This window comes from Somniosus microcephalus, chromosome 14 (assembly GCF_052327205.1).
Source record: "Somniosus microcephalus isolate GS21.2 chromosome 14, FLI_Smic_1.0, whole genome shotgun sequence".
Taxonomy (NCBI): Eukaryota; Metazoa; Chordata; class Chondrichthyes; order Squaliformes; family Somniosidae; genus Somniosus; species Somniosus microcephalus.
In genome coordinates this window covers 49,026,295-49,040,614 of record NC_141000.1, presented here as the reverse complement: position 1 = coordinate 49,040,614, position 14,320 = coordinate 49,026,295, and positions in this window count along the sequence as shown.

The following is a 14,320-nucleotide window of genomic DNA, read 5'->3' as shown; positions in this document are numbered from 1 at the left end:
ACTACCTGTTAACAGGCAGTTAATAGGCTTTAATCCCTTCCCGCCTCCAGGGAGACGGGACCCGGCGCGGGACGGCTACCCACCTCCTGGCAAGATGACATGGAGGCGTGTTGGGCGCCCGCCCCCCAATTCTGCCATTTTCCCAGCAGTCCCGCCTCCAAAACTGCCTCCCCAGGGCTGGCAAAATCCAGCCCACAGAGTTAACGTTTCAAGTCGGTGACCCGTCGTCTGAAGTTCTGACAAAAGGTCATCGGCCTGAAACGTTAACTCTGTTTCTCTCTCCACAGATGCTACCTGACCTGCTGAGTGTTCCCAGCATTTTCTGTTTTAATTTCAGATTTCCAGCATCCGCAGTATTTACTTCTGTATTGTTAAATTCCAGTTGGTTCAATTGAGTTGCACACCATGGGAGAGAAATTCGGTATCGCCCCATTTGGGGCGCAATTATCGGCCGGGCGCAAAGTTTAGCACCTGACGCTAATTATCGCCTCCGACTGCAAACTTGACTTCTATCGCCCCAGGGGGTGATTGGAGTGCTAAATCAGGCACTACACACCTCTCTTAAGGCGCTAACACCGAGGAGTGAGGCGCTACCTCAGAGCGCTGGCGAAGCTCATGTGCTGTCAGTCAGCAATGAAACACAGACACACTGGCGCCGGCCAGTTCTTAAAGGGGAGGGTCGATCTTGCTCTCCATCCACACCCTGCTCATTGCAGCCTTGAATCTCGGCCTGGAGAGACCTGTACATCAATTCTGCTGGAAAGAACAATGGAGAGACCCAGGGAAAGAGCACAGAGTGCAGCCCCCATAGTCTCTTTTAAATCGATGCAAGGAAGGTCAAATCAAAATGAACCTGCAAAGTGCTGCTCAGTGCCCAAAACTCCTTCACACAGTGTTGAATCGCTCCAGAAGCATCTCTCTCTCTCAGAATGTGTGGTGTAAAAATGTCGCCGACAAAAAAAGGCAGGAAGCAGCCACCTTTAAATAGTGCTCCCCCAGTCCCTTCCCGACTGCAAAACGTTCCCCTCAACTGTCGTTGCTAGCGGCAGGCGGTAAGGCAGGGAGCACCACGCAATATCCGGTCCGGGGCGCTACCAGGGCATTGCACGCTTGACTGACGTCACGATCTGTGGTGCAGGAGATTGTGGCAGTAGTGTTTAGCGCCGTCGCAAAAATGTCTGGTCAATTTTGCGAGCGACGCAAACATCGCCGGGCCCGGGTGCTCGTTGCTTTGCGCTCCATTAGCGCCCTCTAACGGGAGGCGCAAAGCAACCGAATTTTCCCCCCATGTCTTTCTTTTAATCTAAATCTTACTGCAAATATTTCTTCTAAATGAACATTTGAATTGAGTCAGCTTATAAATGATAATATAAGCAAATTATAAAAATAAATTTGGACAAAAGACAATGGAAAGTCAAATTTGATATAAGTACAACTTGCTGAAATGTTTAGATTTAATTTTTTTTTGCTTTTTACTTAAGGAAAGGAGGATTCCCAAAATATATATATTTTTAATTACTTTAGCTTTAAAGGAGCATTGTGATCCTGGTAAAGTGAAAAATAAATTATTTTACAATGTATCTCTAAAAAGTGCTGAACGATTAAGTTTATGATGGCATCATCAATCATGGCTGCAGAAAAAAAAGACTTAAAACCCTGTATTAATACTCTTAAATGGCCTGGCAAAAATGATACCACAATAGGTGCACTGAAAGGCTCTGTGCTACAGTACAAGCAGTTTCTTTTACTTTTCAAAAGGCAGGGTTCTTTTCATGATGCATTCATCAGCATGGGAACTCTCGGCACATTTTTTCTTATTTATTGGATGGCTCAAAGTGTCAATTCTCACTGCCAAATAATTACCTGCTGGGACATTTAAATCTATTTTTGCACATTTTTATGTTACCACACAAGAATTCTTTGTGTATGCATGAAGGAAGAAATAGCCTCTTAAGGCCAATAGTGAAGCCATTTGCTTTTTTGGATGTAAAAGCAAAGGGGTCAAACTTAAAAGGATTTTTTTGCCTTTTAAATTAAAACAACTATTATTTTCCTGTACGCACTGCTAATATGGCACCTTTCCATTTTGTAGTAGGTATGCCACCCTAAAAGGTACCAGATTCTGTTTTGGGCATGGCTGTGAGCTGCACGAATATAGACGACTTTTTCACAGGGGACTTTACACAAAAACAGAAAAAAACAAGGCATTTATTTGCATCATGGCAAAATGAATTTGTAATCCCAATTTACATTTGCTGTAACATGAATTAAGTAAAATCTTATGCTGAGAGGTTGGCTACAGTTCCTATAGTGTTAGCAATGTGGCTCTAAATTGCTTTAACATTTGTACTGTGGATGCAAATTCAGGATTGACGTTTAGGCATTTGGTAAAATCAAGACAAAAACTAAGTTCAGAGTTTATATATTTCAATTTACATAAAATACTAAAGTAAATCAGTGACTTTTGTTTTTAATACCCTAGTCATTAAAGTACTGAAGATACTTTTGTAAGATATCATAATATCAAGATATGATTATTCTATTAGAAAGTACAGCCTAAAATTCTTGGTGAATTTTTGTAGAGAATATTTTTATTATTGCCTATTAACTATTAAATAAGATACTGCTTTAAAATAAATACTCAGTATCACAACAATTGTAGCGAATCGTCTAAAGAACAGACTTCTAATCTCTTCCTTTCAGCATTGACTAGTTCCCAATCCTGTTGCACTGAATTAAACAAAAGCCATTTTTTGAAATGGTGAAATTCCTTCAAATTCCATCTGAACAAAATTGATTCGTTCAGGACCTTTTCCTTACCCTACTGTACTAGCTTGACTCAGTTAGTGGCACTCTTGCCTCCGAGTCAGAAAGTTGTGGGTTGAAGCCCCACTCCAGGACTTGAGCACATAATCTAGCCAGTAATGAGCCCTGTCTCAGTGGTTCAGGTGGATTTAAAAGTTCCCCTGCTGCTATTTGAAAAGCAGGGAATTCTCCCAGTGTTCTGGCCAAACACCAGCAAAACAGATTAACTGATCATTTATCTCATTGTTGTTTTGGGGATCTTTCTTTGTTCAAATTGGCTTCTACTTAGAATCATAGAATAGTACAGCACAGAAAGAGGCCATTCGGCCCATCAAGTCTACGCCGGCTCTTTCAAAGAGCAATCCACTCCCCTGCTCCTTCCCCATAACCCTGCAATTCTTTCTCCTTCAAGTATTTATCCAATTCCCATTTGAAAGCTAATATTGAATCTGTTTCCACCAACCTATCAGGCAGTGCATTCCAAAACGACAGTGACTGCGCTTCAAAAGTAATTCATTCGCTGTGAAGGATCTTGAGGCGTGCTGCGGATGTGATGAGCGATTATATAAATGCAAGTTCTTTTCTATCAATGTTCAACAAAGTCTAGCTAGTGCTGCTGCATTACAGTTTTGTTGTGCAATGGTAAACCATCACTCACTTCTGCATTCAATGCAGATCTATGTACATAATCCCAACAGTTTATTCCATCTAAGAGAACACTTTCTACAACATCATGCATATATGGCTGGCTGTTAGTCCTCCACAAGATTATGACTGGATCAGCAACAAAAGGCTCTTAGTGCTTAAACCAGACCTCCATGATTATGCCAGCAGCACTAGAGCTTCTCCAGCTGCATCTAAACTGTCTGCAGCAATCCAAAATTTGTGCACAAAATATCAGTGGTGAAGTTTCCAATATTGTTTTTCCTGCCTGTGGCATTGTTTTCCCGCTAGGTTCATTGCCTAGAAGTCTGGCCCTCACATGAGCATAGCCAGGTGCACTTGTTAAGTGTTGGGTGCCAAAAATGAGCTCTGCTCCCTGTTCAGCCCCTTAGTGCCACTCCCTGTTCTGAGCTCCTGCTGCTCAGGAAACGAAACGCTGCTGTGGATGGGAATTTTCACAATTGAACAGAAGTCCCAGTCTTTCAAAACTATTGTGAGAATTGTCACTCACAGTAGCGCTTCATCTCCAGAGCAGTGGGAGATAGGAGCAGAAGCAGAGAGTGGGAGGGAGGGGGAGTGAATACCAGCAGGAACAAGGTGCCAACATGAACGAAAGGAGGAGGAGGAAGGGTAAAATCTGTCTGTGGGACCTTAGGCGGTAAAGGGATGAAAGCTGTCAGAATAGAATGAGGGAGGGGCAGAGAGAGCGAAAGGTGTCAGCATGACCTGAGAGGGGAGAAGAGGAAGAATGCCAGCATGAACTGGGATGGGGAGGAGAGTGCTGGTGTAAAGTGAGGGAGGAAAAGAAGAGCACCAACATGAACTGGGAATAGGAGGTTTGAGGAAGAGACTGCCTCTATGAATTGGGGGAAGATGATAGAAGAGAGGGGAATGCCTCTGTGAAAGAAGGGGACTAGTGACTGTTGAAGTAGCCTTTGGGGATGTTATGGTTTGGTTGATCTACTGAATAAGGATAAACCCAAATATTACTTATGTTTCCTACAACTTTTAAGATCAAAAATCTATCAATTATGAGAAGTGTTAAAATGAACCAGAATGCACCAATTTTAATGTAAAAAAAAATCTAAATTTCCCTGGACCATCTAAAAATGTGTTCACAAGCAAGTGTGGGGTGGGAAGGAGAGAGCAACATTTCAAAGAGGTGTGTAATATTTAAAATTTGGTGCCAAAGCCCTGGGAGTCAATAAAACAATAGCAGTTCCCTGGAATATCAGGTGTTCAGGCTCAAGTCCAAAGCACTCAGCTCATCTCAGTGTGGGCACTGAGCGCACGAGGTCAGGAGCCAGAGCACAAGCTGTGTGGCAAGGGGGGGTACTCGGGCCAGACGGGTACTTGAAAGGGAGGTCATCGTTAAATGAAAAAAATTGGTCACCTCTGTCAGGCCCCCGTTCACCCCCTCCACCCCGCCCCACCCAGGGCACCTGGCACCAGGCTCCCCAAGCCCAGCATTCCCACTGCATCATAAGAGGCACCCCCAGACTGACAGTAAATGTTGGAAATGAGGTGATCTCATGTGAGTTGGAAAGGGAGGATGTTCTTGAGGAGACAAGGATAGAATTCATTTGGTTAGAGTTGAGGAGCAAAAAGGGTATGATCACGCTATTGGGGGTATTTTATAGGCCTCCAAATAGTGAGAGGGAGGTAGAGGAGCAAATCTGCAGGGAAATCGCAGAGATATGCAAGAGCTATAGAGCAGTGATATTGGGGGACTTTAATTACCCAAATATCGATTGGGATAATGCTAGGGTAAAGGGAAAGGAGGGGAAGGAATTTCTGAAATGTGTTCAGGAGAATTTCCTTGACCAATATGTTCTTGGCCCAACTAGGAAGGAGGCATTGCTGGATCTGGTGCTGGGAATGAGGTGGGCCAGGTCGACCAAGTGTCTGTGGGAGAACACTTGAGTACGAGTGATCATCGTATCGTAAGATTTAGATTAGCAATGAGGAGGAGCAAGGAACAATCTAGAGTGGAACTTTTAAACTCGAATAGGGCTAACTTCAATGGGATGCAAAAGGATCTAGCCAGGGTAAAATGGAACCAAAGACTGACAGGAAAAACTGTAACAGAACAATGGGTGATCTTTAAGGAGGAGATGTTCCAAGTACAGGCTAGGTACATTCCAACAAGAGGGAAGGGTAAAGGAACCAAAGCAAGGGCTCCTTGGATGTTGTGGTAAATGGCTGTTTTTCCAACTGGCGGATGGTAGACAGTGGTGTTCCCCAATAGTCTGTGCTGGGGCCACTGCTTTTTTTGATATATATCTATCTATATATATATAAATAAAAGGATTGATCTGTCTGTCTGTCTGTCCTTCCATCTGTCTGTCTGCCCGGCTATACACTCTAAAGTTATAGAGCGTACCTACACGTGCGTTACATCCAAAGAAAGCTTACGATTCCGGAACGGTCATAAGCGTATTTACTTTTCGGTCGGACAAAAATTGTTCGCATATTATACAAAAAACCTTCAAAATTCCACTCATTATCCACTCATTAACATTGACTGACGTCAAGGTCGACCAATCCTGTGCCGTCATGATTGACCAATCCTACAGTTCAGTCACCTGATGGTTGACCAATCGGTGTGTGTGTGGGCGGGACTAATCGTTTTCATCTCAGGGATCTGTCAGCCATTATACAGCAGCCAGGGCAGCTCAAAACTTTTGTAATCCAGGTCAGTTTCTTTTTTTTTAAAATAAGATTTACCAAAAATGTTTTCTAAGTACTTTAACTTTCATCTTTGAAGGTATTAAAAGCTAGAAATGTTTAGCTTAAAAAACAGTGCAAAACGGGCCTAGGCTTCTCCAACTGCCGACAGCCCAAATCCAGTCCCAGGCTTCCGGCCCACACATCCACCAGGCCCAAAAAAGCCCTGGAAACTGCTGACAACCCAAATCCAGTCCCAGGCTCCCGGCCCACACATCGACCAGCCCCAAAAAAAGCCTTCGCAATGCGGGGCTCCCCTGCTAGTATATATATAAATGACCTGGATATTGGAATACAGAGTAGAATTTCTAAATTTGCCGATGACGCCAAACTTGGGGGTGCGGCAATAGTGATGATGATACCAATCGACTACAATAGGACATAGAAAGGCTAACAGAATGGGCAGACATGTGGCAGATGGAATTTAATACAGAAAAAGTGTGAGGTGATGCATTTTGACAGAAGGAACAGGGAGAGGCAATATACACTTAATGGCACAGTTTTAAAGAGTGTGCAGGGACAGAGGGACCTGGGAATTATGTCCATAAGTCCCTGAAGGTGGCAGGACATATTGAGAGATTGGTTAACAACGCATCTGGTATTGAGTACAAAAGTAGAGAAGTTATGCTGAACATTTATAAAGCGCTGTTTAGGCCACAACTGGAGTATTGCATCTAGTTCTGGTCACCACACTTTAGGAAGACTGTGAAAGCCCTTGAGAGGGTGCAGAGGAGATTTACTAGAATGGTTCCGGGGATGGGGGATCTTAGCTACAAGGACAGGTTTTAGAAGCTGGATTTGTTTTCATTAGAGCAAAGGAGGTTGAGGGGTGATTTGATAGAGGTGTACAAGATTATGATGGGTTTGGATAGGCTAGATGGGGAAAGGCTGTTCCCACTAGTTATTGGTACAAGGACTAGGGGACACAGATTTAAGGTTTTGGCAAGTGATATAGGGGGGATGTGAGGAACTCGATGGACCGAATAGCCTTCTTCCATGCCGTTATGACTCTATGGGCTGAATTTTGTTAATGGGGGTGCGTTGGAGGCGGGACTGCTGGTTTTTGGGTTTCAGTCCCGCTCCCAATGACGTCTGACCAACCCACGCTATTTTCCCTTGATTGACCTTGTTAAGCCTGCCCAGGCTTACCGGCCAATTAAGGAAAAGCCGGTGACAGAGGACGTCAACGTATGATGTTTCATGTGTCAAAAATGTTTCGACAGATGAATTGTCAGCGTTTGACAGCTTTGAGAAGCTGTCAAACGCTGACAATCTCTGTTCTAAAGTGAGCACTTGCACAGAAGGCTCACTAAGACCTCTCTCCTCAGCAGAAAGCAGATGGCTGCTGCATCTGAGAATGCAGCTGCCATTCTATCATCTTTGCCGTTGAGATGAGGCACCTCCGCATCCCCAAGGGTTGAAGCCTGCAGGAAGAAGCAAAGGTAAGGAAACTTTTTCCAACACTTTACACTCAGCTCTCATACTTACCTGTGCACACTTGCACCCATCACTCACCTCTACAGCGGACATTTCGACCTCTCTCACCCCCGCAGACCCACTGCTTGCCTTGCTGACCCTGGCGAGGTTCACAGCTGTCGGGAAGCCTGCACTTGCAGGGGTAAAATGGGAAAAAGCCTCAAAACTGCCTGTTAACTACCTGTTAACAGGCAGTTAATTGGCTCTAACAGGCAGTTAATTGGCTCTAACCCCCTTCCCGCCTTGGAGGCGAGTTGGGAGTGGGGTTGGGACCTGCTCCCAATTTTTCCCATTGTGCCAGCAGTCCTGTCTCCAAACCTGCCTCCTCGGGGCTGGTAAAATCCAGTCCTATGACTCTATGTTATGGTGCGGTGTCAGCTCTTTCACACGCGCCTAACTAGCGTGGTCATCAACGGCACTGCGTTGTGGTCTCATTATTGCCTCCCCCACTCATCTCCTGTTTGCACAGGTGTTAACCGTGACTTGTGAGCAAGGGTGGCTGGAGTATGCATTAATCAGAAATACTTATAATGTTGGAGTCGACAGAAATCAACAGGCTGAGACTTTTCTTTAAGCAAAAACAAAACATGTCTTACTTTAATCAATCTCCACGAGGTCTGAAGGCTCAGCCCTGTGCAGGGGCTATGACGTCATCACGCAACCGATGTCATGATGTCATCACGTTACCGACGCTCTTAAAGGGACCCTGCACCAATAACCCAACCCAGCATGTACATATCACAACATTGCTATACAAGGTGAATTGTGTTTAGGTACATATAACAGCATTGGCTATACATTGTGTTATTGTCCCTATGTGGTCTCTGCCACAATAATATGAAATGGAGGATATTATACAGGAAACTCCATATGTAACATTTATTGAATATAATACTTATTTAATTCAGGAAGCAGATAATTTACAGACCTCATTAACAAGGGGCTTAAACATTGTGGTAAGTATTCAATGTGCTGCCCGGGAAATAAAGATCGGGTGGCAGCCAATCCACAATGCCTGTTTCTTGGCTCGGGCAGCAAGTTTAAAATCTTACCCATTAGATCTGACCACTCAATCTAAGCAATGTAATTTTTATATGACATACATGCGGTCAAAGTTAAAAATTAAACTGAAATTTACATGTTCATCAGAGCAATGGCATAGCATGTTAGAGCTCTGAGCAAAGTGGTGGGATAAATACTCTTGCTTGTGATAACTCAAACAACTGGAACTTCTTCAGAAAGATACAAATGGTTGGAGAGTAACTGGGGTTTAAGCCCATTTTTGGACCCGAAATGGTGGGAGGCCCGATGCTCATCTGAAATGGGGCCTCATCTGAATAATTCCGGGCTAGCTGCGAGTGCCTCTCAGGCCTCCTAAGGCATTACACTGGTTCCTTCGGGACCAATTTAGGCCTGCTGTGACGCTGGCAGTGGCACTCAGGTAGGTCCTGGGTGAAAGGCTTAAGGCAGGTGGGGGGAGCACAGCCGGGCAGCAGCCCACAGCAATGCTATGGAGCCCGGAGGAGTACTCCTGCTCCTCTTGGTTCCACATTAAGGTGAGTTGAAAAGGAAAAAAAAATTACTTTTCTATGGTGGCCTTCAGTGATTCTTAAAGGGACTGCTGGTTAGGCCACAGAAGAAACCGGAAAGACTGAGCAGAGCATGCCTGTTTCTAGCCAAATTTGGAGAGGGGTCCTAAAACAGGCTTAAGGCCCCTCATTAACATTAGCAAAAGGCCTAACGCCTGTTTAAGATGCTTGAATATCGTTCAAGCCAGACATATTTTCGGCACCCATGGGGTACGGGACAAAGCCCCGTGAAATTGGACCTTTCTGTCCCCATCTGGTGCCCAAGAAACAGGCGACATGTGGCCCAATTTCACCCTCAATGTAACAAAAATTATACATTTTTGTCTAATGTTGCTGTGGTAGCTGTTACCTTAAATCTCAGTCACTGCCCAGAATGGGCAGCATTTTCTGAGGCCCTGTGCCACAAGCACGGCCTTGCACACAGCAGCATCTTAGCAGAATATCGCGGGTGCAGTGCCTGTAATTATCCATCCATTGGCATTAATGAATGGAAAATCGCAGGCATTGTGCCCAGTAGTTTCCGATAAACCGGACAGTGTGTGGGAATCTCCACCAGTGGTGCAGAACACGGAAAATTCTAATCTGAAACTTCCAGAAATAATGGGGAACCAAGGGTCTAGAGAGAATGAGGAACTTAAAGAATTCAGTACTGGAGAAATTAATGGGACTAAGTGACGGCAAATCCCCAGGACCTGACGACCTGCATCCTAGGGTTTTAAAAGAGGTAGCTGCAGAGATAATGGATGCATTGTTAATAATCTTCCAGAATTCCCTAGATTCTAGAATAGTCCCCAAGATTGGAAGGTAGCAAACATAATCCTGCTATTTAAGAAAGGAGGAAGAGAAACAACAGGAAACTATTGGCCAGTTAGCCTGACATCAGTAGTCGGCAAAATGCTAGAATCTATTATTAGGAACATGGTAACAGGGCACTTAGAAAATCGTAATATGATTAGGCAGCTTCAACATGGTTTTATGAAAGGGAAATCGTGTTTGACGTATCAGTTAGAGTTTTTTGAAGATGTAACTAGTAGGATGGATAAGGGGGAACCAGGGGATGTGGTGTATGACATGAATCAGTCATTCATAAAAGAAAGACTTACGAAATTATACTGAGTGGCCTGCGGGTGGCGCTGTCCAGGGAGAGTATAAATACTCGGGCATGGGCCCAGCTTGTGCAGGGACATTCTTAACAGTGGACGAATATTCACGCTTTCCCTTTGCTTTCCCCTGTCCCAATATGCTTACTTCCACAGTGATCAAATGCCTCGATCAGGTCTTTTCCCTTTGCGGTATGGCCAATTTCATCCACTCTGATCAGGGTCCCTCCTTCATGTCAAGCAAACTCAAAAGTTATCTTTCCCAACGGGGAATCGCCACAAGTAAAACGACACCGTATCATCCTATTGGAAACAGACAGGTTGAGAGATACAACGCTATCATTTGGAACGCTGTTCGTCTTGCACTGAGGTCACACAACCTATCAGACCAGCAGTGGGAAACTATGCTCCCTGACGCGTTGCATTCCATCAGATCTCTCCTTTCTACATCCACCAATGTTACTCCTCATGAACGATTCTTCGGGTTCCAGCGTCGCTCCACTCATGGGACGTCCCTACCATCATGGTTGGCAGCTCCTGGCCCCGTGCTGCTCCGAAGATTCGTCCGATCCTCCAAGAGTGATCCCCTTGTCGACGAAGTGGAACTAACGGATGTCAATCCTACATACGCGTACGTGTGGTACCCTGATGGCCGGGAGTCCACAGTTTCACTTCGGGATCTGGCTCCCTGTCCAACCGGTCCCACGGACCCAATCAATAGAGGGATCCATATTAACGACGCCGATACTCTGCACTCCTCCGAGGATGACGCCCTATCCGGGACGTCAAGGGATCTGCCAGCTACTCTGTCGGATCAACCCAGGGAACAGAGCGCTCCCCGCGGGATGACCACCCAAAGCCTGGATGCCGGTCAATCACCGACTACTGAGCAGGATGAAGCCAGCTCTGCGCCTGTGGGGGCCCGCACCCAAATCCACGATCTCCCCAGTCCCCCTCAGGTCGATCAAGGTGACACGGGCTCTGCCAATAAACGGGACTTTTTCGGGTTGGCAGGCTGTAACTAGCGGGGTACTGCAAGGGTCAGTGCTTGGGCCTCAGCTATTTACAATCTATATTAATGACGTAGATGAAGAGACTGAGTGTAACGTATCCAAGTTTGCTGATGTTACAAAGTTAGGTGGGAAAGTAAGCTGTAGGAGGACGTAAAGAGGCTGCAGAGAGATATAGACAGGTTGACTGAGTGGGCAAGAACATGGTAAATGGAATACAATGTGGGAAAGTATGGAGTTATCCACTTTGGTAGGAAAAACAAAGAAGCAGAATAGTTTTTGAATGGTGAGAGACTGGGAAATGTTTGCACTCAGAGGGACCTGGGTGACTTTGTACATGAATCACGGAAAGTTAACATGCAGGTACAGCAATTAAGAAAGCAAATGGTATGTTAGCTTTTGTTACAAAGGGATTAGAGTATAAGAGTAAAGGGGGGAGAAATTCAATTGTTAGCGCCAGCCGTTAGCGCCTTAAGAGGGCGATAAGTGGGGCACGAAGCGGCTAGCGCCCGGGCGCGGCGAGACCTGTGCCTCTCGCAAAATTGAGCGGACATTTAGCGGCGGTGCAAAACCGCAACGCCCGCTCAGCTGCGCGCGCAGATCCTTATGTCATTTCATGGTGCAACGCCCTTGGGGCGCCCCGAACTGGAACTTCAGTGGCGCCCCCATTCTTTCCGCCTGGCGCTCCCAGCGACTGGTTGACTGGAACGGTTCCCAGTCGCTGTGGGGGTGCTATTTAAAGGGGGCTCTTCCTGGCTTCTTAGTGGTAGCCATTTTGGACCACTACTTCTGTGAGAGAGAGAGAGATTTGCAGAGAGACAAAGGGAGAGAGCTTTCTGCATTGAGTCAGCGCTCGCACAGGTACTTCTGGCTTCGGCCCAGAACTTTGCAGTTGGATTGATTTTTCAGTGCCATAGCCTTGAGTGGCCACATATTATGGGGGCTGCAATGGGTGGAAACGTTGGGTTTCTCCATTGCATTGAGAGGGCTCAGAGATGCCGAGAGAGAGTGCCAATCATGGCCAGACGGAGGAGGGCCAACAGGCGTCGGCACAGGAGACCTTACCCTCCCAGGGTATTCCGCCAGCAGTTCCCCTACCTCAACATGTCTGAGGAGCAGTGTATTCAGAGGCTTCGATTCAGCAGGGAGGTGGTCACTGAGCTCTGCCACCTGCTTCAGACAGATCTGCAGCCTCAGCTGAGGAGCAGGACGTCTCTGTCGGTGGCAGTGAAGGTGACAGTGGCTCTCAACTTCTATGCCACCGGCTCCTTCCAATCCGCTACTGGGGACATTGCCAATGTCTCCCAGTTTGCGGTGCATTGCTGCATCCGCCAAGTCACGAATGCCCTCTTCAAAAGGAGACGTCAGTACATTTCCTTCCCCATGACCCTGGACAAGCAGCAAGAGCGCACAATGGGATTTGCAAGAATAGCGGGCTTCCCCATGGTCCAGGGCGCCATTGACTGCATGCATGTGGCTTTGCGGGCACCTCAAGAGAATGCCGAGGATTACCGCAACCGGAAGGGGTTCCATTCGTTGAACGTGCAGTTGGTGTGTGACCACAGACAGCTGATACTAGCTGTCAATGCTCGCTTTCCAGGCAGCAGCCACGATGCCTTCATCCTATGCCAGACTTCTGTGGCAGACCTTTTCGAAGCCCCGGTTCACCCAGGAGGCTGGCTTCTCGGGGACAAGGGCTATCCTCTGTGCACCTGGCTGATGACCCCGCTCCGTGCGCCCAGCACCCCTGCTGCAGAACGATACAATGACAGCCATCAAGCGACCAGGAACATCATTGAGTACACAATCGGCGTGCTAAAGCAACGGTTCCGCTGTCTGGACCATTCTGGGGGAGCCCTTCAGTACTCGCCTTAGTGAGTCTCCCATTTCGTTGTAGTGTGCTGCATGCTGCATAACCTGGCTATCCTCAGGACTCAGCCACTGCCAGCAGACATTGGAGCACCAGCAGAGGAGGAGGAGGAGCACCAGGATGGGAGGGAGGCACAAAGTGCAAGGGCCGTCCATCAGCGGCTTATTGCAAGTCGGTTCTAGGCCCCCTCTGAGGAATGGCTGCCATTGAAAGAACATGAATGGAACGGTTCCGCAAACCCTGAGACGGTCAAGGCAACAAATAGTTCAAAGAGCAATCATGCACAATCTGAATAAAGGCAATTATTTATTCAACAAACTGTGTGCCCTTCCCGCATGACAAAGTAATACAGAGAAACCCCCAAAAAAGCAGTCAGACACATAACTGGCTCTCACAACCTGGAGACAATGAACAAAAGAGTTAACAAAAAATGACCACGATCCTCGGCCTTCACTAAAAAAAATTTACAGCATTTTGCCACACCTCCTACTTTTTGGCCTTCGAGGGTGATCTGCTTCGCTTGCGCGATTGGCCCCTTCCCACCCTGCAGCTCCTCCGCAATGGGACCCCAGTGGCTGCAGCAAGGCTGGGGGAAGGCTGCTGAGTGTCAGAAACTGAGTCGGCAGATGCCCTTGGGGGACGGCCTGGACCAGCTCTGGGCCTGGAGGGCCCGGCTGCTGACTGCTCCAACTCTGCATGGGCGGCAGCAGTCTGTCCTACGGGTGGTGGCAGCTGCAATGGAGGAGTGACAGTGTTGGCAGCAGGAATGCCATCCTGACAGAGGACAGGCACTCCCTGGTCGGACGACACACTGGCACTCCCATGGGGCAGCACTGCAGCATGCGGAGCAATCTGCTGAAGCACAGACTGCTGGCCTTCTGTGGCGCGGCGAGGGCCCCGGCGATTCGTGCCCGATGCAGTGAGGGTGGCAGCGGTCAGTGCTCGGGTGGCCTCAATCTGTGTCTGCATCATACCAGCCACTGACTGCATGGCACCTCTAAGCACTTGTGTGGAAGCCGCCTGTGCTGCACCGAAGTCCTGCAGACTCCTTGCCAGTGCTGCACCGAAGTCCTGGACATT